The sequence below is a fragment of the Hyperoodon ampullatus genome (genome assembly GCF_949752795.1).
Source record: "Hyperoodon ampullatus genome assembly, chromosome: 7".
NCBI lineage: Eukaryota > Metazoa > Chordata > Mammalia > Artiodactyla > Ziphiidae > Hyperoodon > Hyperoodon ampullatus.
The window spans coordinates 97,012,423-97,037,716 of record NC_136920.1 but is presented as its reverse complement, the minus strand read 5'-3'; the positions used below and the strand labels follow the sequence as shown (position 1 = coordinate 97,037,716).

General features: G+C 39.5%; 1 protein-coding gene and 1 pseudogene across 2 annotated transcripts in view; one reads left to right on the top strand and one right to left on the bottom strand.

The window, feature by feature from the left end:
- SIK3 (SIK family kinase 3) overlaps positions 1-25,294 on the bottom strand; it is a gene marked incomplete at its 5' end in the record, with an annotated part of 242,914 nt that overhangs the window by 122,011 nt on the left and 95,609 nt on the right. The window lies entirely within an intron of this gene.
- LOC307055844 (small ribosomal subunit protein eS1-like) lies at positions 947-2,096 on the top strand (annotated as a pseudogene). Its single transcript has 3 exons — positions 947-979; positions 1,095-1,271; positions 1,485-2,096. The product of its transcript is annotated as a small ribosomal subunit protein eS1-like (transcript).

Sequence of the window (25,294 nt, the reverse complement as noted above, 5' to 3'; positions counted from 1 at the left end):
CATAGAAATTTTTATTGTGAAATACGTCACATATAAACCACAGTTCCTTATGTGCTTTTCTATTCTAGTCCCTATCCCAAGACAATCACTATCCTAAAATTTATATTATCATTCCTTTGCTTTTCTTTACAATTTTACCCTATATGTATCACCAAACAACATATTATTTAGATTTGCCGGTTTTTAAATTTTATATCAAGAGAATCAGACTGATCATTGTTAACTGCCTTTTTTAAAAAATTAACTGCCTTTTTTGATCCTTATAATGTATTTGTAATATTCCTCCATGAAGATGCATGCAGTGGTACCTAATTCACAATATTTATGCTAAATAGTCATCCTTTTACAAATATACCATCTTTATTATTGCTTTACAGTTGCTGGACATTTAGGTTGTTTGCATTTTTAGCTATTATGAACAGTATTTTAAATATTCTTATACTTGTCTCCAGGGCCATGAATACAAAAGTTTCACTAGGGTATATATTTAGGAACCAATAAGTAAAGCCAAATTGTTTTCCAAAATGGTCATATCCAACAGTGGGACTGTTCCCACTGTTCCATATCATCACCAACAACTGTTATTTCTCATTTTTCCCCGTCTGGTGAGTGGTGGGGAGCAAAGAGTTCCTCACTGTTTTAATTTGCATTTCCTTGATTACTGAAAAGGTTGAGGATCTTTTCATATGTTCACAGACCATTTATTTCTGCCTCTGTGAAATAAACTTGTTCACGACTTTCCTAATTTCTTTTTTTTTAATTTGAAAAGTTCTTTTATATTCTAGATGAACTTTGTCAGTACATCTTCTCTCAAGTTGTGGCTTATTTTTTCACTCTCTTTATGGTGTCTTTTTAAGTAAATTTTTTATTGAACTATAACAGATATGCAGAAACGTCTCCAAATTATAAGTGTAACCCACATACGAAAAAGCAACTTGGCCCTTTTGGCTCTATGAGCAGCACCATGGCGGTCGCCAAGAACAAGCGCCCTTCTAGGAGGCCTCACTTTTAGTCTAGCGCAAATTACCTAGACTATTTGAAGGTGATAAAAGCATATTATAAGTGATTTTTTCCTACTGTAAAAAAAAAAAAAGAACAAGCGTCTTACAAAAGGCAGCACAATGGGAGTCAAGAAGAAAGTGCTTGATGCATTTCCTAAGAAAAATTGGTATGACATAAAAGCACCAGTATGCTCACTATAAGAAATACTGGAAAACCACTAGTTACAAGAACTCAAGGAATGAAAATCACATTTGATGGCTTCAAGGGTAGTATTTTATTTATTTATTTATTTATTTTTGTGGTACACGGGCCTCTCACTGTTGTGGTCTCTCCCGTTGTGGAGCACAGGCTCCGGACGTGCAGGCCCAGCGGCCATGGCTCACGGGCCCAGCCGCTCCGTGGCATGTGGGATCCTCCCGGACCGGGGCACGAACCCGCATCCCCTGCATCAGAAGGTGGACTCTCAACCACTGCGCCACCAGGGAAGCCCAAGGGTAGTATTTTTGAAGTGAGCCTTGCTGATCTGCAGAAGGCTGAAGTCGCATTTTGAAAAGTCAAGCTAATTACTGAGGATGTTCAAGGCAAAAACTGCCTGACTAACTTCCATGGAATGGATCTTAGCCATGACAAAATGTGCTCCGTGGTCAAAATGGCAGACCATGATTGAAGCTCATGTTGATGTCAACACTACCAATGGTTACTTGCTTCGTCTATTCTGTGTTGGTTTTATTTAAAAACACAACACTCTGATGCAGAAGACCTCTTACACTGAGCATCAACAGGTCCACCAAACTTGGAAGACGATGGTAGTAATCATGACCTGAGAGGTGCAGACAAATGACTTGGAAAAAGTGGTCAATAAATTGATTCCAGACAGCATTGGAAAAGACAGAAAAGGCTTGCCAATCTATTTATCCACTCCATGATGTCTTTGTGAGAAAAGTAAAAAGGCTGAAGAAGTCTAAGTTTGAACTGGGACTAAGTTTGAGCTTCATGGTGAAGGTGGTAGTTCTGGAAAAGCCACTGGGGATGAGGCAAATGCTAAAGTTGAACGGGCTGGTGGAAATGAGCCACCAATCCAAGAATATGTTTAAGATTCAGAGAAAAAATCCGATTTGTGGGGAAAGAAAGCAATTTTGGGTTCTCAATAATTTTTAAGAGTGTAAGAAGTCCTAATATCAAAAAGTTTGATAACTGCTAAATCAGACATATGTGGTATCTTATTCTCCGTGCCACTAAACCTCATATGTCCCATCTCTTCTTTCTCTGTACTAAATTTCAGAAATTTTCTTCAGATCTATCTTCCACTTCACTCTTGAATTCTATCCAATCTATATCATCTTTCCATTGTGTTTTGTCTTTTTTTTCTTTAAATTTATTTATTTATTTTTGGCTGCATTGGGTCTTTGTTGCTGCACGTGGGCTTTCTCTAGTTGCAGAGAGCAGAGGCTGCTCTTTGCTGCAGTGCGCAGGCTTCTCATTGCGATGGCTTCTCTTGTTGCGGAGCACGGGCATTAGGCACGCGGGCTTCAGTAGTTGTGGCACGTAGGCTCAATAGTTGTGGCTCGCAGGCTCTAGAGCGCAGGCTCAGTAGTTGTGGCGCACGGGCTTCGCTGTTCCACAGCATGTGGGATCTTCCTGGACCAGGGACTGAACCTGTGTCCCCTGCATTGGCAGGCAGATTCTTAATCACTGCGCCACCAGGGAAGCCCCTGTCATCTGTTTTTTATTTCTAGAAGTTCTGCTGAGACTGAGCTCTTCTTTCACACCTTCCTCAACAATTTTGAGTCTCTTCACCATACCGTAATTTTAATCCCCTCTTTCATTTCTTTAAACATCTATAGTTTTTACAAGACTAAGGATTACCACTGATGTTTTAGTTATCTAACACTGTATAACAAACCTCTCCAGAATTTTGTGCATTCAAACAACAACAATCACTTATTTTGCTCATAAATTTGCAATCTGCCCAGGGCTCAGAAAGAACAGCTTGTTTCTGTTCCATGTGGCACCACCTAGGTCTGCTTGACAGGAAGTTGGAGGATCTAGTTTCCAGAGGCTTCTCACAAGGCTGGTAAATTAGCATTGGCTGGCAGCTGGCAGCTTAGGCCTCAGTTCATCTCCACATGGGTCTCTCCATGGACTGCATGGGCTTTTTCACAGCATGGTGATGGGTTCCAAGAATGAGCATCCCAAGAGAGAAAGGAAGGTGTGTGGCATTTCTATGACTTAGCCTCAGAATTCACATAATATCACTTCCGTTGTATATTTTGTTGACTGACTTTTGGTCAAAGCAGTCAGAAAGGCCTGGCTAGGTTCAGTGGAATGAGACAGACATTTCAGTCAGTGTGATACTTTTTTTTTTTCTTCTGCGGTACGCAGGCCTCTCACTGTTGTGGCCTCTCCCTTTGCGGAGCACAGGCTCCGGACGCGCAGGCTCAGTGGCCTTGGGTCACGGGCCTAGCTGCTCCGCGGCATGTGGGATCTTCCTGGAGCGGGTCATGAACCCGTGTCCCCTGCATCGGCAGGCAGACTCTCAACTACTGAGCCACCAGGGAAGCCCCAGACTCTACTTCTTGATAGCAGAATAGCAAGGTTCTAGAAGGGCACATGGGTCGGGAAATACTGCGGCAGCCATCTTTGGAAAATATAATCTGCTACAGCTGACTCATTCATAGTTGCTTGTCTTCTTGTGCAAGCTCACATTTCTTGCAACTTTATCCATAAAAATTTTTGAGGTCTGTCCACAGAGATTTAAATTTGATTCTCCCAGACTCTGGGAATCACAGCCAACTAGGACTACTAACGACAAAGTTAGCAGCTGAGAGATTTTCAGGCCTCACAGGTAGTGCAAAATCCTGGCTGCAAACACATGTGAGGGCAAGCTTCTGTTTAGGCAGTTTCTGGGGAGACTTTTTCCCCTTCTCCATTCAGATCCAAGGCATTAATATGCAAGTCTCTGTATGCAGGGAATTTTTTCTCCTACACATGCACTGAGAAGTCACCTTTCTGGGACCCCTGTTTTATACAGGGCAGTTTATAATATGACTTCCCACTCTGCTTAGACACTATTTCTTTCTCTTGTCCCTCCTCCCTGTTGCTCTAAACCCACAGAAAACCCTCAGCACAAACACCACCATCAGTGCTTACTCTGCATTGTGGAATCATGCTTTCTAGTCCTTTCAAGGCCTTCAGTTGTTTTTCTCACATGGGCTCCAGTATTTTACATATATTTTTCCTTTCCCCAGCTTCATTTTAAAATGTTCTGAACAGAGGGAATTCTCTGCACATCTCATCTACCATATTACTGTCAAAGAAATGACTCACCATTCGTTTTAAGCTATTTCACTTCCTAAAAAAAGATAAATAATGTCAGGAATACATCTATGTTTTTAAAAAGCAGCTACGTAAAATATCATATTTACTTGGATGGAAATGCATTGGAAACTGTCCTTAATTAATACACTTCCCACAAAGCAAATGAGAGGGAAGTTAAACTTATTAGAAACGGTAACTTCTGCCCCAGATTCTTCACATCTTTTAAACTCTATTGGGCTCTATGCCCTTGTACGTATTTTTTTTAAATTTATTTATTTTATTTGTTCATTTTTGGCTGTGTTAGGTCTTCCTTGCTGCGTGGGTTTTCTCTAGTTGCAGGGGCTACTCTTCCTTGAGGCACGTGGGCTTCTCACTGCAGTGACTTCTCTTGTTGCGGAGCACAGGCTCCAGGAGTGCAGGCTTCAGTAGCTGTGGCACTTGGGCCCAGTAGTTGTGGCTCGTGGGCTCTAGAGCACAGGTTCAGTAGTTGTGGCACATGGGCTTAGTTGCTCCGCGGCATGTGCGATCTTCCCAGACCAGGGCTCGAACCCGTGTCCCCTGCATTGGCAGGCAGATTCCTAACCACTGAGCCACCAGGGAAGCCCCCTTGTATGTATTTTAAACATGGTTTAGAACTGCACCACAACCCAAGGTAAAGGAAACTGTACCGATTTAAAGGAAAAAACAACAAACTATTTCTAGAGCCAGTGTCTTAAGGTAAAAATTTAAAAAATAAAAAAAAAGATGAGGTCAATGTCATGTAGGAAGAGGAAGATTCAAGTTCTCTCTGGCAAAATGAAAATGCATTAACTGGATTTAATATTCATATGCATTTTTTGAAACATATTCTTAAGACTAAAGAAACAGCAGTTCATGAAAAAAAGGAGCTATAAGCTACTGGAATAAAGCCTTTGCGCGTCAGATCTCCCCACCATGCTGAAAGCGATGGCTACAAATTACCATATTCCCCAAAAGATGACAGCCAAACCCTTCTATCCCAGAGGAAAAATGGCTATTACAGCCGTTAGTCGGCACTGCAGGAGGCTTAAGACTAAGTCACTGAACAGACCATTTATTGTTCTTCATCTTGTACAATATGACCTTTCCAGCTCAGCCTGCTAAACATCACAGTGGTCCATGAGGAGAAAATCCACATGGAAGCAAATTCCAAAATGCAATTTACCCTGTAGGCAGCTTGCTTTTCCAGATTCTTCATCCCACTTTGCTCTACTTCCCTCTGGGTCATAACAGAACCTGGCAGATGTTAGAATCTGCCATGTATAAACTCTGGAGCCCAGATTAGAAAACTCAGCAAAGTATGCATTTGGTACTGGCAAAAATGGCCGCTTTGTGCACTGATTCAGATTTGCTAACTTAGGATATCTACGGTTTCAAAAATGTGTCTACAACTGTTGAAATTAAAAAAAAAAATCGGAGAAAAGGCACATGTCACACACATCCCAACATAGGCTTACAAGTCTTCTGAGATCATCCTCTCCGTACCAACAAAATACCAAGGCCATTACACAATCTGTGGTTTCTTCTCATAATTGAAGAAATTAATAGCTTTGGATGCAAAACTTAGATAGCTTTACTCTGAGATATTCTCCCAGCCTTGGAGCTCTGTGTATAGAATCCCAAAGTACCAGTTACCAGACTCCCAAGTAGAGGTCTACAAAAGGTTCTTTTCATTCACTAGCAATCTTTCTTCATAGAAAACTTCAAAAATGTCTTTTGGAAGAGTTTTCCACTTATAAAAAGAGTCTGCAACAAAGCCCTATTGTATAGTAGTTTGTGTTTACCAAGTTGATAAAATCCATCTATACTGTATTTCATGTCGTACTTTATTGATAGTTCTTTTCCTTACATTAAAATCAAAGAGTTAGTGTCTTAACAAGGTAGAGAGTACACAGGATACATTTAGCACATGACATATGACCAAGTTTAAAAGGGTTGAACCTGGAAAAGGTAAGTGCTCAGTTTGAATTATAAGTAATCTGACATACTGATTTGGGGAGCAAAGCTACATTCTATAGTTTTAGGCAATGTAAATCTAAAGCATAACACAGCAATGAGTTTTCCCATCTGAGTAATAAGGGTATTCATATAAACTAATTACAGCCTAGAAATTAATTAGCTGATCAAACTAGATGAGTTTACCCTTGGTAAATTAATAAGAGCTTGCTTGTCCATCTGGACATTAAAATGCTAGTCAGCAGAGGTTTCGTTATAACTTAATCTGTTTTGATTTGCTTTACATCAGAATTCTTTTGGCCTCCATTTGTTCACCTACATCTCTGAAAGTTCCTTCATACACATCCAATAAAAGCAAAACAAGTACTTAAGCTTGTATATATGATTCTAAGGGGCTATCTTTTAAATAAATTTTGCATTTATTTAGAGCAATAATGTACCTGCATAAAGATGTTATTGTTTAAAAAAATTATACTTTGTAATGCTGTCCGTTAACACACCCAAAAAAATCAGTGCAACTAATGCCTATTCAATGAATAGTATAACTACAAATAAAAAGGTCCTCATTTACTCCTGCATAGAAACTGAAGGACTTACTAGCATTAACCTCAATTCAGTATTTTAGACACACAGGCTTTAAGGAGGAAATGAGTTTATAATTTCAGATACCTCTAACTGTTAAGTCACATAACCAGGTCTGGGTTTCTACAGGGCTGTGGTAGCTCACTTCAGTTAGTGAAGCAACCCATCAAGGGCATCAATCAGTCTGGTTGGGGGGAAAAAGCATCAATATATTTGTTATATTTCGGATATATACATTTTTTTCAGTCCACTCTTCCACCTTTTTCTGAAGAACAATTTTTTTGTTACACTCTAAACTTCTGGCTTTTGATATCAAGTAGGGAATCCCAATGTCACTAACGGTGCAGAAAGAAGAAAAGAGCCTGGGCTTGAGGCAAGAGAATGAAATTGGAATCCCAACTCTACCACTTAAGTTTCTTATCTGTAGAACAACTACTTTAATAAAGTCGCTATAAAGGTTAAAAGATAAATCACCTAGAACAGTAGCTGGCATAGAACAGATAACTCATAAATACTGGCTGTTCTTATTGTTGTTATTAGTACCATCACTATTATTATTATTCTACTTATTCCTGACTGGGTCCCTACCCTGTTTCCTAGCAATTCCAAACTTCTGTCACTTTCTTCGAGCCCTCTAGCCAAGCTCAAATCCCTAACTTTCAACAAATGACCCACTCTTGTGCTTGATAGAGAAAACAGACATGAAGAATTTCCTCAATTTCATGTCTCTAGATATCTTCATGCACCCAAATTTGCCTTTTCTTTTTCATTCTAGAAGAAGCAGGTCTTTCCTCCAACCTCAGGCAAGTAATAAGTGCCCAGTAACTGTTAGTCACTAACTATCATCCTCTTCCTCTTCCTCTTCCTCAACAAAAGGAATAGGAATTTCCAAACTCCACGTTACTGAAGACTGGCTGTTGCTCCAATTTCAGGCTTGGCAACTGCCAACACTCATGTGATTATGGAGAATGGTTACTGGTTTTACAGTAATCGATTACTCTCTTCTTCATCCTCAAAATCCATTTAGCTGACATAAAGGAGGTCAAGTTCTCATAAAATAACTACTGGTTCAAACTCATAGAAACAGAAAGTAGAATGGTGGTTGCCAAGGGCTGGGGGGGAAGGGGAAATGGGGAATTCTTTCATGGGCATAGAGTTTCGGTTTTGCAAGATGAAAAAAGTTTTGGAGTTTGGTTGCACAACAGTGTGAACGTACTTAACACTACTTAACTGTATACTGAAAAACAGGTAAAATGACAAGTTTTATGTTAGTGTTAATTTTACCACAATGTAAATACATACATACATACATACATACATACATATTGGTACTAGCTCAAGGCCACCCCAATATGACCTCTGCCAACCTTTGCCCTGAATTCATTTTCTGGACCCCTATTCAAATTAGGGTGAAAGTTCATTTAGCCATTTCAGTTTGTGCAAGCAAATTCCTGACCAACATCTAGATAACTTATATAACCTATGTTTTTATAAAAGATAAAAAAGATGGCATGTTGTTGAGGGATACTTGGGGGTTAGGATTGAATTGTCAGAGATAACAAGTACAGCATCTGCTTCCCTCCACCCAGCAGAAATAAATATTAAAATAATTCTCCAAGAATACTACTCACACTCCCAGTGGAATCTTCTGACACTGGCACACAGGATACTTGGGACTGAGGTATGGAAGCGAATAAACATGTGGTAGAAAACTCCCTTAACATAACCTGCTCCAGTGAAACTCACCAAATGAAACCCATGTTGTAGGAAAAAATTTGACTTGAGATGCAAATATTTATAAAAACTGTGACTTAAAGACCATCTATTTTTAGGAGGGAAAATACGCAGTAAATCTAACACAGCAACAAACTAAAATGCAGGGTGAAAAGATAATAGTAAACCATTTCAACCAGAATAAGAAACTGTACTTTTGAGAGTTATTTTTTAAATGTTAAGTATTCACTCTTTACCTCAAGATGTTCAAGAATCATTATACAGAGAACTGAGTGTGTTAAACACACACAAACACCTATGAACAAAAGCTAGGTTTGGCTGTATTCACAGAACTCACCTGTAGTTGGGTGGTACAACTCCCACTCACCTCTTGAAGTATGTAAAGGACATTACCTCAACACAGAACCATGTAATGTTAACACTAGAAATATCTTATTCTAACCCAAGCCCTTTGTTTCACAGATGATGAAACTGAAGCACTGAAGGGATAAGTAAAACCTATGTACAAAATAAATTATGAGATCCCAGCATATAAAAATTCAGTAACTTTCTAATATACCAACATTAATTTATAAGAAGATGTGATGATGATAATAAGTTTTAAAAGAACACATTCACAATAGCCACAAACTATCACAAGCCTTGGAAAAAGCGTTACAAAAATGTGTGAGAATTTTATGGAGAAAGCTAGAAAACGTTATTAAAGGACCTAAATGAGGACACGTGCCGTGTCCCTAGACAGAAATGCCTAATGTTGAAAAGACCTCAATTCTCCCTCTTGCCCCTATACAAGCCACACTCTAGTCTCTCTTCCAAATAAAACTACAATAAACAAAAGAATATTCTTCTATGTTGTGGGCGATAATGGCAAAGGGACGCAGGGGTAAAAAATATAAGGATAAACCAGGAAAATAAGTCATCTTACCCAAGCCGTTTAAACTTTAAATGCAGGTTTCTAGCCTATAAACGCCTAGCCAGCAGCACTCTTCCTTCTACATTCATTATTTCTGCGAGTTCAAATGTCCCTCAGATGATCTGTGTTTTCATGCAATTCTCTATATTTGCTTTAAAAATCAGTAAGGGCTTTTAAAATGTAAAGTGAACTTTGGAAACAACATGGGCAGACCGGAAACTAATTTAACATTGTAACTTCATAGCCCACTTTACACTTCTTTAAAGTCTGTACAAACTTGCACTTCAGTATTCTGCCACTGTGCTTCCTGAAAACAACACCGATACAAACTATCTTTCTAAGTCCCTACAGATCAAGAAGACAAGGTCAGCCCCCCACCCCACCCACGCTGCCACACACACCTCCAGGACCAAAAAGATACAGCACCATAAAATCCTAATAAAAGTTCTCTATTAAAACTAAAGGCAACCCAAGTTATTTTCAGTTAGTAGTCTAAAGATAAAGAAAGGGGGCTTCCCTGGTGGCGCAGTGGTTAAGAATCCTCCTGCCAATGCAGAGGACACGGGTTTGAGCCCTGGCCCGGGAAGATACCACATGCCGTGGAGCAACTAAGCCGGTGCACCACAACTACTGAGCCTGCGCTCTAGAGCCTGTGAGCCACAACTACTGAGCCTGCGTGCCACAACTACTGAAGCCCGCGCTCCGCAACAAGAGAAGCCACCGCAATGAGAAGCCCGCTCACAGCAACGAAGAGTAGCCCCCGCTCGCCGCAACCAGAGAAAGCCCGCACGCAGCAACGAAGACCCAACGCAGCCAAAAATATAAAGAAAGAAAGGAAGAAGGATAGATAAAGAAGGGATTGAGTAAATTAAAATGAAAAATTAGACCTGACCCTGTGGAATTAACTTCCTATTACTCTGGATTTCCAAATTAAAATCCCATGTGTAGATTTTGACACATGAAGTAGGACGAGGCGGGACAATTAACAACTAAATCTTTAACCTAAGCCAGATAGTTTCTGACAGTTTTAACTCAAAAAGGTAACTAAAAATACACATAGGGCCTAAGTTAAACCTTACTGCAAACTGGGAAATAAGCAATTGAAACTTCTGTTCTAATACAGTAATTTCCGAGTCTCTTTAATATTTTATTACACCAGATCCAAAGCTGCTAAAATTGAAATATCAGTCCGGAGACAGGGGCAAAAGATTCATTTCCCCTCTCCCTCAGAAAAAAATAAATTGGAAACCGTAGACATTCTGTGAGAAGGCAATAAGACAGTCTGTGTTTTAACGGCGCAATCATGTAAAGTCTATGGCCAGACACACCGACTACGCGAGCTGCTTGGCAAGCAATACAACATGGTGTTTACTAATACCAATCACTGTAGGGCTCTTGACTAGCCAAGTATAAGCAAATCTGCACTAAGTCTACAATTCAGAGGTGAGAACTTTCCTGAATACAAAGCTACTATAGAGGCCAAGTGTCTAGACTTGAGGAGGAGGAAACCTGCCAACATCAGAGAGCTTCCCCAGATTAAAGAATGAACATTTTCCCCCTTTCAGAGAGAACAGGAGAAAATGTTATGAATGAGCCCCAACAGTCAGAAAGCTAACCAAAGTTGGGTATATCCTGTATACATTAATGAATAAAGCAACAAGTCTAAACTTACAGGCCTGCAGAATACAGATTTGAATATCTTAGTATAACAGTACGGATTATTTTATTAAAATAAATATTTAAAAGTACATTTAAAAAACATTATTTCTCTAGTTTCTTCAAGAATATAGGACAGGGGCTTCCCTGGTGGCACAGTGGTTGGGAATCCACCTGCCAATGCAGGGGACACGGGTTCGAGCCCTGGTCCGGGAGGATCCCACATGCCGCGGAGCAACTGGGCCCGTGCGCCACAACTGCTGAGCCTGCGCTTGAGAGCCCGCGTGCCACAACTGCTGAAGCCCTCGTCCCATGGCTGCTGAGGCCCGCGTGCCTAGAGCCTGTGCTCTGCAACAGGAGAGGCCACGGTGGTGAGAAGCCCGTGCACCACAATGAAGAGTAGCCCCCGCTCACCACAACTAGAGAAAGTCTGCACGCAGCAACGAAGACCCAATGCAGCCATAAATAAATAAATAAACAAACAAGTAAGTAAGTAAATAAATAAATAAATAAATTTAAAAAGAGAATACAGGACAAAAGACCAGTGAACTAGAGTCAAACAGGAATAACCTCTTTGACAGGCTCTCAATTCTTAAACCTTAGTTTTCCTTAAGGCTCTCTCTCTCTGCTTAGGCTGCTACTCCGTCACTCCTCCCAGACTCAGATATCTCCAATCAGACCATAATAGCTTCCATGTCTGTATCTCCAGGCTTCATATTTCCAACCATCACCCCCTGGATATCACCCTCATCTTCTCCATTATACTGGAAAGTCAGCCCATCCATAATTAAACTGATCACATTTTCTGTTCCACTGCCAAATCTTCTCTTCTACTCTGAATTCCCTTGTCACCTAAAAGCATTGTTTGGATAAAGCAATAATTAATCTACTTCCTAATTAATCTACTTACCAAAGGTCTCCTGCTTCACTTCCCCAAACCATTAATCCCTCACATTCCAAAAATGTTCTTCTATCACGAAAGCAGTATCACAAAATAATAATCGCTACATAGATAAGTTTTCTGTGTGAAGTACTGGGCTTTATGTATATTACCTCATTCAATCTAATCCTCAAAACAGTGCTCTGAGGTAGGCATTACTGTGCTTGTTTTACCAATGAATTAAACTGAGATTGAGGCTTATCCAAAGTCAGAGAAACAGCTAATAAGTGGGAGACTAGGAGTTCAATATCAGATACTAACTCAATCACTATATAAAACTACCTCAGTACAGATTTTTTTTTAATTGAAGGAAGGGGGAAACCAAGCATAATTTGATCATCCTAATAATTAAGTTACTAATTCATCATTTATCATACAGTTTCTGTCATGAAGTACACATTATTTTATATTATTAGAGATACTCTCAAAACACGAATCTGATCTAAAAGACTGAACCAAAAATATATTTTGGTGATTGCCTATTGCTTAAACAATGAAGTCAAATTGTATTTCACAATCTGCCTCTAACCTACCTTTCAATTATATCTTCCAATATTCCAGCTACTGCCCCCTTCCCCACTCCCCACACTTTTTGGCACTAACCAACGTACACAACTAGTAAGTAATTCGCATGCACTCTCCTAAGGCCAGGTCTGTGGGCAATGTTTTTAATGTAGCCTACCCTGACTTCTTCAAGCAAAATTAATTCCTCCCTCTTCTTGCTTCTACAGCAGATTTTTCATTCTTTTTTTTTAACACAGCCTTATTATTTTTTTAATAGATTCACTTTTATTTGAATACATTGTTTTGTGTGCATTTTTTTTTTTGGCTGCACTGGGTCTTCATTGCTGTGCACGGGCTTTCTCTAGTTGCGGCGAGTGGGGTCTACTCTTTGCTCTGGTGCACGGGCTTCTCACTGCAGGGCTTCTCTTGTTGCAGAGCATGTGCTCTAGGAGCACAGGCTTCAGTAGTTGCAGCATGCCGGCTCAGGAGTTGCGCCATGTGGGCCCTAGAGCGTGCGGGCTCTAGGGCGCACAGGCTTCAGTAGTTGTGGCACACGGGTTCAGCAGTTGTGGCTTGCGGGCTCTAGAGCGCAGGCTCAGTAGCTGTGGCGCATGGGCTTAGTTGTTCCGCAGCATGTGGGATCTTCCGGACCAGGGATTGAACCCGTGTCCTCTGCACTGGCAGGCAGATTCTTAACCACTGCGCCACCAGGAAGTCCCCAGGTTTTTCATTCTTAACTTATAGCACACACATCTATGTACATATACATATACACTCATACACATATATCATCAAGTTATTACACACACCAAGAGAGGCTGAGTCATCTTATCTTTTCATATATTCAGACACACATACAGAAACCTCATATATTTTGCACCTATAGGGAAAGGCATTTGTGTAGTAATTCTTACTATTTCTGTTCCTATCTCTTCCTTTCTTATCTACTTCTTACCTACATACACTCCATATGCTCTCCAGCATATTTTTAAATTACATTACATTGAGGCCAAAGTAAAATATTTCCAAAGTTTTGTGACATGGCAACTAGCACTCCAGTCAGGATCAACCATGCAGCACCTAATATATATTAACTGTACAAATTGTTTTGTTTGTATTTAAAGAAGTAGGGCTTTTCACTGGGCTTTAGGTAGCAGAAATGGCCACCACTGCCCAGGATAGTGAGGTAACAGCATGAGGAGTTGGGATTCAAAACGTTATCACTAAAGGACCAAATACGAACAACAGATTTTTAGATCTTTACTTCCTTTCCCCTCCCCACAGTAACAGAAATGCTTTTTCATAGACACGATTAAAAAAAAAAAATCACAGAGTAACCCTATAGTAACCAAACTATGCACACTATTTCCAGATTATTTTTCCCTCTACAATACCTTGCATTACTAACATATTTTAATTATAAAATGTCTGGATTAACTGGAAAACATTTTTTTATTACTGTTTAACAACAACAAAAAGACACTACAGGCAACAGAATAAACGTAACCTTTTATGGCAGAAACGCTGACACCCAAAAAGACAAGGTTACTTAGCTTCTGTAAGTGATTTCTTTTCTTTCTCTATCCTTCTAATATATTCTGAGAAACATACAGGAATGGAAATTTAAGAAAACATGCATATTCTTCCAGTGCAGACCTAAAGCAACAAGGGAAAAAAACCCTCAAGTAATGGAAGGGAATGGAGAGAGGAATAGGGGCTGTAAGATGTCAGCAGGGTGCTAGGGGAGGCCAGGTTGCCAAAGAAACCAAACAGTAAAAAATAAGAGGAAAAATCGTTAGTTGGAAAACCTCTGTATGCTTTTACAGGAGCTCAATCCCTTGTCCTAAAAAGATGTGCTGTAAAGAGACCAATTGTCACGAATGACAAAGGGGACCTGGAGCAAGAACACCAACTGCCAAGCAACAACCTCTTCTAAATTACACAGTACATGTCCATCAATTAGAATGACCGCGAATGAATCCGGAATCCATGATGAATCTTTTGACGGCAGAAACCCAAACTTTGTGTGTGTCTGTGTTATTTTTTTCAAAAGAGATTCTGTCAGCTTACATTTAAATAAGTATAATGGTATATTTAAACATACATAAATACAAAAACTATTACTGTTTATATAAGCTGACCCAGGTAAAGAAACTCAGCGAGCCAGAAACACTTGTGAAATTTGCTAGCCTCCCTTCTTCCTTAAAGTCCAGTCTAAACTTGTTTTGATTTACCACAGTTTAGAAAGAAAAAAGTGAAATTACGAAGTATTATTTATAAGCAGCCAGTAATTACTAGTTTTGAAAAGAGTTTGAAATGAGCGAACCTACTTGAAATCCCCAAGGCAAACCTTTGTTCTACGGCCACTAAATCATTTTGTAGTTAAGGAGATAGGGAATTAACAAGGGGGAAAAATTACACAGAAGAAAAGAATGTTAACTTTATTTTCTCTGGAAAACATCATATTTTAGAGCATGGTGGTTAAGACCATGGTTTCTGAAGCCTACTCCTTATTAGTTTGGGGACTAATAAGGGACAAGAAAGTTTCTTGCCCTTGCTGTGCTTCAGTCTCCTCACGGGTTAAGGTAAAGAGAGTAATAATATCTAACTCACAGGGTAGCTGTCAGGTTTAAATGAAATAATGATTAAAGCACTTAGGGCAAACAGTGCTCGGTAAGGAATCGATAAATGATCACAAAATCCCTTTGAGATTATCTAATTAATTTCCTCATCTTGACCATGGTTATATATACTGCAAACTATCCCCTATAGTATCACTGTCAGACCAAACTTCCTAAAATCATCCTTTCGCAGTGCCTGAGGAGCCATGTTTACTCACAAACTCAAACTATGGGTCTGGCTTTCACTAGCCTCTGAAACCTGTCCCCACACAATCTCTCCGTGACTGCCCCCAAACAATCAGTGTTCGTCCTGCTACTCCTTCACTCGACTTCACACAAAACATACTTTTTCATTTCTGCCTTTGCAGCAACTACAGTCTTCTTAAAAGGTCCACTTGCCAGGCACCTCTTACCCCTACTTTCTACCTGTGCAAATATTAACTACCCTTCCAGAACACAGTTCAGGTTCTTTGAGAAGACTCCAGTACTTTGATCTCCTAGTGATCATTCCTAATCCTCTCAACAACCTAGCTCCTGAGGATAAACTGTGACTGTTCTCTGCTTGTACCTGGTTCATTCTAACTATACAAGACAACAGTCTCCTAGAGGGCAGGGACTATATTTTCCCTTAAACATCATCCAGAGGTCCAGCAAAATGCTGTGCACCTTGATAATAAGGCTTTCACTCACTTGTTTTCACAGTTGAAAGCAAGGGAAAAAATTTTATTCAATAAACACAATAAACAGTAAACATCCTAAATCCATATTATAGCTTAACTCTAAGAAATTAGAAAATATTCTCTTAAATATAGCTGTAATTTTACGACCAGAAAAATATCAGTTACATATAAACTTGCCCAAACTCAGTGGCATGAGAAGAGGCAGATTGAACAGGATGAAAATATGGTATTTGTTTATTCTTTTTTTTTTTTTTTTTTTTTTTTTTTAGTATTTATTTATCTATTTGGCTGCCCCAGCTCTTAGCTGCAGTATGTGGGATCTAGTTCCCTGCCCAGAGATCAAAGCTGGGCCCCCTGCTTTGGGAGCGTGGAGTCTTAACCACTAGACCACCAGGGAAGTCCCAGTACTTCTCTATTTTTGATGTAAAAAGAATAAGCAGCAGCGTTTCACTATTCTTAAGCTGCTAATGGAAGCATGCAGACTTAAAAAAATCGGCAGGTCCATGTTCCCTGATCAGTATCACATTCATCCACAGCAATATCATGGATGACCTTTTCACTTTAATCCATTATCAAAACAAAATCACAGATCTACCCTAATGCTAGCAATTTTACATCTCTCTGAAGTTCAACAACTTGAGGGAACAAGATTCAGAGGAACCACTGGCCATTATTACTGGATTACCTCTCTTGAAATTTCCTCAGTGCCAGTCTTCATTTTGCCATGCACTTGACTCCCTGGCATCTAGTCTGGAAGTAGGCTTAAATACATACACACAAGGAGGTGTGCTGAGCAAAACACTGGTTATATACTCACCCAGTTCATCTGGATCAAACGGGGCAGGCAGTCTGATAGATAGGCAAACCAGATGCAGGCAGAGGAGACCCGAAACAGCAGACTTTCTCATACGTACATCAATCATTCATTCAACAAACACGCAAGACACTAAGTGCATATCTACTTCTATGCACTATATACTATATGCAAGGCACTTTGCTCACTATTGTGGGGTTAAAAGTACTTAAATCACTGACTCATTCTATACTGGCTCACATTTTATTTATTTATTTATTTTTAATAAATTTATTTATTTTATTTATTTTTGGCTGCACTGGGTCTTCGTTGATGAGCACGGGCTTTCTCTGGCTGTGGCGAGCAGGGGCTACTCTTGGTTGTGGAGCACAGGCTTCTCATTGCGGTGGCTTCTCTTATTGCGGAGCATGGGCTCTGGGCATCCAGGCTTCAGTAGTTGTGGCTCGTGGGCTCTAGAACGCAGGCTCAGTAGTTGTGGCGCACGGGCTTAGTTGCTCTGTGGCATGTGGAATCTTCCTGGCCCAGGGCTTGAACCCACGTCCCCTGCACTGGCAGGCAGATTCTTAACCACTGTACCACCAGCGAAGCCCGTGGCTCACATTTTTAATAAAAGTCATGACATATACTACCAAAAAGGCAAACATCTCATTTATTTATATTTCACTTTGATTCAGAAAATGTTTAAGATAGTTTATAAAAAGTCACACTGGATAAAATATAAAATGATGAAGGGAAAAAAAGAGAGAAAATGAGATTAGAAAGACAAGATAAAGAAAAAGTAAGAGGTTTATATACTAAAATGAGAACATTAAGATCTTTAACATTTTTCCAGAATCGGACAAATGTACAATGTAAAGAAAACAGACAGAATACTATGAATCTGAAGGAGTAACAATCTCATCCAACCAGGGCAGTTAGGGAAGACTGGGACCCAAAAGAGCACACAGTGCCACTGTTGACTAAGCATGTTAATTCCTTTTTTTAAATAACAAAGCAAAACTGTATTCTGTTGCTCTAAAAACATGTGTATATGAGATGCTTTTCTAGACAACTCCCAAACAGAATTGATCATCTCCTTATCAGTGCCCTTTAGTACTTTATGTAACTTTATTCCTTCCTCCCAGGTTTTTCACTATCTTTGTAACATCACTGCCTAGACCAATGTATTATACGAAGCGCATAGTAGGTGCTTAATGAATGTCTGTCGAATCAATTTAACAAGCCAATTATTTTCATGGTTCCACTAACCTCTGGGGTCAATCCAAAGGTTTTTTCCCCTTCTACAGTTTTAGACATGCCCAGGAGACACAGAAGAGATTGGGACAGTGGTACCTCATTCATGTTCAGTAGTAGTATCCTAGGAGGGTACTATATATAATAATCCAAAGATGAGCCCAGGGGCTCAAGGGAAAGAAAGTAAGGAAGGAAAAGACTGACAACTGTTGTTTGAAACATAACTGGAATTCTTCTTCCTCTTACCTAGGATGAATTTTGGATGTAAAGAGAAACGAATGTTTAAAATCTCAGTTTCACCGTAATGAGAGTCAGGGACTTTCACAATGATCTCATAGATAAAGAAACAAAATGGCAAGACAAAGGTATGACTTTCATCATTTCCTCAACAAACTGGAGCCTCAGAAAAGCCCCAGACTGGCACACAGAGGTCTCATCTAGTCTAGGGTTTCACTCTTGCACAACTCCAAGATCACTGAAATTTTTCAGAAATAGTCATAGAATCATTAAATCTGTATGTGTGCAGTTACATGAACTTTTTACTTCATAAATACAGTAAAAAGATAAATTATTATCATGGTCATGGCTAAAGGTACAAAAATGAGGTGATTTAACAATCATTTTCATCATCATCACATCACATGCCATTAGCCTATTTGCTAATAAATTCACAACATAAACGCTTCTGACAATTCATTGAATGCTGAGCACCAAACCACCTTTCCATGTTTGTTTTTTTAAAATACTGTTATTTTTTTATTACAAAGCAATACATGTTTATTATAGAAATTTTAGAAAATACATATCAAAAAAGAAGAAAAAATCACTAATGTTACCACTTACGGAATGCAACCACTGACATTTTAGTGAACAGTAGTCTGTCACCTGGCTCAACGTTTTCCACCTCAAGCTCAGCTCCATCATCTCCCCAACTTCTTCCAGGTCCACCTGGATTACCTAACTCAACACCTCACCCTAAATTCCTTGAGTATGTCTGTAGTTTTTTCCTGTATGTATACCTACCAACATAGAAGTGAAACTATACTATACGTACTTACCATATGAAATATGCTTTTTCCACTTGAGAACACATATTGTTTATCTTTCAATGTCTTTAGTTTTCTACAACAGTATGAAAATGTGTCATAATTTAAAATTGCTCTTCCAGGATTAGACTTTTTGGGTTTCGTTTTGTTTCATTTTGTTGCTATTCCAAACAACGTTTCAGTAAATATACTTATGGGTACATTTTTGTTTTGACCTGTAATTATTTCTGTAAGACAAACTTCTAAAAATGAAACTGCTAAGTCAAAGAGTATACACTTTTAAAGCTGTTGACACATTGTGGATATGTACCACTAAAGTTGTGCCTATCTAGTCCCCTGCCCCCAGAGCAACACTGAGTATGATCTCTTTTTAAATAAAGCTTTGCCATTTTGGCAAGTAAAAACGACTGTCATTGTAACTGGCATTTATTTCTTTGATTGTGGGTGATACATATATAAGGTATATCTAATATGAGATTTGTATATTAGATAATTATGTTTTTTCATTGTTGCTAAAAATTTCTACCAGCTCAATTTTACCTCAAAGACCTCTTTGCCTGACCTCTGAACTTCAGCAGGCTTATATAAAAGGGGAAAGTACAGCATAAAATAACACTGTTCTGCTATTCCTGTCTTGGAAACTATTTTCTCAAACCTAATGTTGGGCAAAATAACGTTTCTATGACTTATGCTCCAATATAGAAGGTATACGCAAGAGAGGCGACACAATGCCTTGAAAAATAAAATCTATCTGCAATTAGCTGCACATTGTTAGAGTTTATAAATCAGATCAAGCCACTTGGGATTTGTTTGTTTTTTAACTACTTTCCTAGACATCCCTTTTAAAATATTAAGTGCATTTTAATGCACAGTCCTGTCATGGAGCCAAGAAATAATAAAACGGGGAATATCAACTCTCTTTAAGACTATCATATTACTAAAACATTAATGACAAAGCATCATATTAAAGTGATATATCTTATAAAAGTAATGACAGATCCCATTAAATTACAACTGATTCATCTCTTGTTACTGTGCCCAAACCAACCTGAAAGACAAAGTAGCTTTCAGGCTCAAGATTTTCTCTACCTTGCCCGGCTCATTCACACACTGCCAAGGCCAGCTCCAAAGTGATTACCTGGATTTTAATGAATGTATTTCTTAAAGTTTATTAATGTACTTACTTGATGCCAGCATAGCTGGAGGGAAGATAACTCGTCCTATGAGATCATTAGTCATTGACACCAGATTATAGAAACATTAGGAAATGACAAAAGGTTGCTTAGCAGCAGTTTTCCAAACACATTCATATGAAAAAAAACTGACAGTAATCTTCTCCACAGAGAAATCACAGACTAAATCTATTCATAAAAGAGCATTCACTGATCTCTCAGCAAAGGAGCTCAACTAGAAAAGTCTACCTTCTTGGCAAATTTTCCTCATAAATAGGAACTAGAATATGGGATATCATAATTCCCTCTCCCCAAAGTTCTCCCACCTTCAGATAGGTGGGGGGACAGCAGGGAAACCTTCCTCTCCACGGAGGTTGAGCTGTCACTCAACTACACTACTATCTAAGTCAATGTCATAACTCATTTCCAGGTCATCTTTCAATATATGGAGAATGTGAAAACTAATAAAGGGAAACCTCACTAAAATGGAGTCAGGAGGCCAGAAGGGGGAGCTCTCACACACATACCACTTGTCATCAGTACAGATCCCAGCAGGAAGAGATGTACTTTGCATCTCTGACAGCAGGAGGAAGATTTTCCCCTCGCCAGGCAACAGCTCAGCCAATGAGAGGCTCACAACTCAGCAAATGAAAAGCCACTATCCTCCGAATTCCCAGGTTCCTCCAAAGGACTTTTTGTGTCTAACAGCCCCTCCAACTTCCCCTTCTCCTCTATAAAAGAGTTCCCTCTCCTTTGCTTTACCAGACTATCATTTGTGGTTTGACATAGTTGCATGTTCCGAAGTGCAATTCTATGCTGCTCCCAAATAAGCCAGTTTTGCTGGTAAAATAACTGACTCTTTTATTCTTTTACGTGAACAAGAAGAATCTGGCATCTGTCTCTGCCTTTTCCATCCTAGTTACAACCATCCTAGGCAACTTCCCATAACTATGACCTTACTGCCAAGGACCTTTATCTCCACTCTACTTTGTTGTCCCAATCCCACTCCTGGATTAGCCATAATCCATAACTACTTCAAGTCTTGAAATCCTAAAGTTCAATCTCTGCATCAAGCTAGATGGACTTTTCTAACAATCATAATACCTGTCCTGCAAAATTATGAGAAACAACAAGCCTTCAAACAAGCATTCAAATAAATGTTAATTCTCCTCCCCCACCTCACTGTTCCCCTTGGAGCAACCACATCAACAGATACTCTTCAATCTCATTAGAACCTTCAGTCACTTACTTGGTTCTTCCTCTTCCCTTTTCTCCCAGCTGCAGTTTATCTCCTCATGGCCAACCTGCTAGGACAAGTGCTGCCACCTCCTCACCTAACACTCCTCAACTCCGTGGAATCTGCCTCCCACCCCAACTACTCCATGGAAACTCTCCTCACAAAGGTCACCAACTGACCCACTAATACCAAATTCGGTAGATACTTCCCAGTCTCTATCTTTTTTTTTTTTTTTTTTTGCTGTACACGGGCCTCTCACTGTCGTGGCCTCTCCCGTTGCAGAGCACAGGCTCCGGACGCGCAGGATCAGCGGCCATGGCTCACGGGCCCAGCCGCTCCGCAGCATGTGGGATCTTCCCGGACCGGGGCACGAACCCGTGGTCCCCTGCATCGGCAGGCGGACTCTCAACCACTGCGCCACCAGGGAAGCCCCCCAGTCTCTATCTTAATGACTTCCCAGCAGTCTATGACAAAACCGACCACTCCCTTCTTTAGTCTTCCTTCTGCTTCAAAAACTAAAACAAACAAATAAAAATCCCTCCCCTACCTCTCTGACACCTCCTTGTTATCTACTCTATTCCTCCTCCTCTCCCAGTCCTCCATGCAGCACCCAGAGGGGTTTTTCTAAAGGTCTAATTTGATCATGACCCTCTCCAGCTTAAAACAGTTCACTTGCTCTTAAGCAAACTCCTCCTTGTAGTTTTTAAGGTGACTGGTTAATTCCCCTGGCCTCATTTCTCACAACCCACTTCCCTGCCCTCCACAATCCAGCCACGCTAAACGATCCATAGTTCCCTAAACAAGCTAGGGTTTTTCTCTCACCTCCTCTAGCCACAATTTCCTCAACTGAAACATCTGTGTCTTTCCAACACCCCAAATCCCCAACCCCTACATCTTGCACAACTTTACTTAGCCGACTTCTACTCATGCTTTCCTAAAAAGGATTCCCTGCTCCCTGAGGCTGGGTTAAGGTCTACATGCTATCATAAGCTCCTTGTTACAGTATCTGACAACTGTAATTGCCTGTGATTTGTCAAATATAGACAAATAACACTAGACTGGAAGCTCCCTGAAGGCATTAACTGTATAATGTTCACCTTGTTAACCCAATGTACAACTAACTCTGTGTCTGACACATAACAGGGACTTAAACATTTCTCAAATAATGAATGAATAAAGTGCACCCTTCTCTGTACCCCTAGAACAACTCTCTAACTCAGGTCATTATTCCTTGTTTGAATGATCACAACAGTCTCCTAATGAATAAAGGAGTCTCTCTACCTTCAATCCACCTTCCACGTTGCCACATGAATTAATAAAAGCAAATTTGATTCTATCTGCCCCCTTCTTAAACGATATCAGAAGTTTCCCCATTATCTATGGGAACAAATCCAAATTTCTTAGCATAAAATGCAAAGCTCCTTCATTACCTGGTCTCTACTAACCTATCCTTTCTCATCTCTTGCCACTTCCTCACACTGTCATTGTGCTTTGGACCTTATGAAACCATTTACAGTTTCCAGAACCTACCATGCTTTTCCAAACCTGTCTTTGTATCTATCCTAAATTACCCTTGCCACTTAGTAAAGCCTACAGTCTGAACATGATAGTAACATCTAAAAAACTTCCTGACTCTGGAGTAGACACTGACCTTAAGTTGCGATTATTGGGATAAAGTATTAGTCTCCCAAGGGAAAGAAAAACCACAGCATCCATCTTAGATCATTTTCCCAAACAGAAGAAGAATCTATTTACATACTTAAGTTACTTTCACAGGGGTCCATCTGGGCAACAACTTCTCCTTCACAATGCACTTGCATCTTAGTTCATTACTGAGAAAAAAAATGCCGCATTCCAGAAGAAGAAAAGAAAGAACATTTCACAATACTGGCTTCACGATAAATACACTTTATCCTAAAACAGTATGAAGCAGAATTCTCAATATAATAAAATACTTGTCACTAGCAGTTCTTTTATGGAGAACATGTAGGAGGAAGGCTTGTCATCTGACAGTATCTACCAGGTTAGCATTATGCAAGTATCAGAAATAACAAGCAGAAAGTACCAGCTACTGTCACCAAAAAGTCTGTATCCCTAAGTGAACTCTACTGTGAAATGAGGTGGAAGTTGTGTTTTTCCTGTTCTAAAACCCAACATGCTCACATTCCTTACAGGTAGCCAATACTGGTAAAGTACGGATTTGCCAGCATGAAAAGCAGTCAGTGTTCTGCCTTAAGTATACATGACTTGTGGAGTAAATGCAGCCTTTGTAGTAGTTGCTAGAGCAATAACCAACAACAACAACCAAAAAAAAAAAAAAGTTAGTCTGCCTACTACATTAACATCTCTTTTCCCATGATACTGATTTTTGCCACACTGAGTGTCCTGTAATGATGAGAAATTAACAATGACTTTATCAGGTCTACACTATTCAAAATCTGACAGGATTTATACAGAATCACCAAGCTGCATGTGCCCAACACTCACTCCTTCTTGTTCAATGAGTCTTTCGTGAATAAGAAAATAAAAGAAAGCCCTGACTCAGGCAGATCTAGTTTGGGATTCAAGCTCCACGACTTACTAGCTTTACACTTTGTCAAATTTGCTTAACATCTCTAAGCACAATTTCCTCTATGTAAAACAGGTATAACAAAAGTACCCAGCTCATAGGGTTGTTCTCGGCATTAATAAAATAATATATTCAATACAATGCCATGTATAATATACAGTAAGCACTCTGTAAATAGAAGGTATTATTACTATTATTTAGATTTTGCCGCTATAGCTACTCTGTTGCTTTAGGCAGGGTCAATACCACAGAGGGTTATAAATTTCCTCTTTTGGAGAATTTATATTTTGGGAAATTGAATTGAAATAATCCAAGCTGAGAATTTAATGCTCAAAATGATAAACTCTGATTAGACGTGATATTGCCTTCATCTGGGCATCTAGAAAAACTGGTGAAGAAAAAGCAAAAGAAGTAAGAAATCAGACTGAAGTATTTATTAAATAACAAAATGCTACCATAGGAGTTGTATATATCAAAAATCCTCTCCAAATAACCCCATCATCCACTGATTAGAAACAAAATTCATAGAATACAACCCTGAATTTAGCTAGTTTGAACTAAGACTGGAGCTTGTCTTCAATTAAGCTTTGACACGTAAGTTCACTGAATCTACCTTTAGGGGCATATGTTGATAAAAGTAACGAACAATATTATTTGGACTCTATAAACAGGAACGCTGAAAACACTTGGGTAAATGCATTTTGCTAATCAGCTCTGGCCTCTGATAATAAAGGGGGAGGGAAGTAATGACACTATTAATTAAGACCTGATTCAATTCTTTCCTTCTAACCTTTTTTAAAATTTTATTTATTTATTTATTTATTTATTTATTTATTTATTTATTTATTTATTTATTTAGGCTGCGCTGGGCCTTAGTTGTGGCACGCGGGATCTTCGTTGCTGCATGCGGGATCTTTAGTTGCGGCATGCGAAATCTTAGTTGTGGCATGTGGGATCTAGTTCCCTGACCATGGATTGAACTCGGGCCCCCTGCATTTGGAGCACCAAGTCTTAGCCACTGGACCACCCAGTGGTCCCATTAGAGGAAGTCCCATTCTTTCTAATCTTAATGAACAAACATGAGTCACGAGAGCACTTCTTCCCACCTGCCAATAACTTTCTTCCACCCAAATGCACTGAGACTCCTACCTCCTCTCCCTATCCCACCTTCCACTAACTCCAGTCCAATTCCTACTGGGCAATGAGAAGGGAAACAAGGTTAAAAGCTATGGGATAATAAAGAGGTCCCCAAACCAAAGATTTCTAATTAAAGCTTAATGTCACAAGACTTGAGCACTA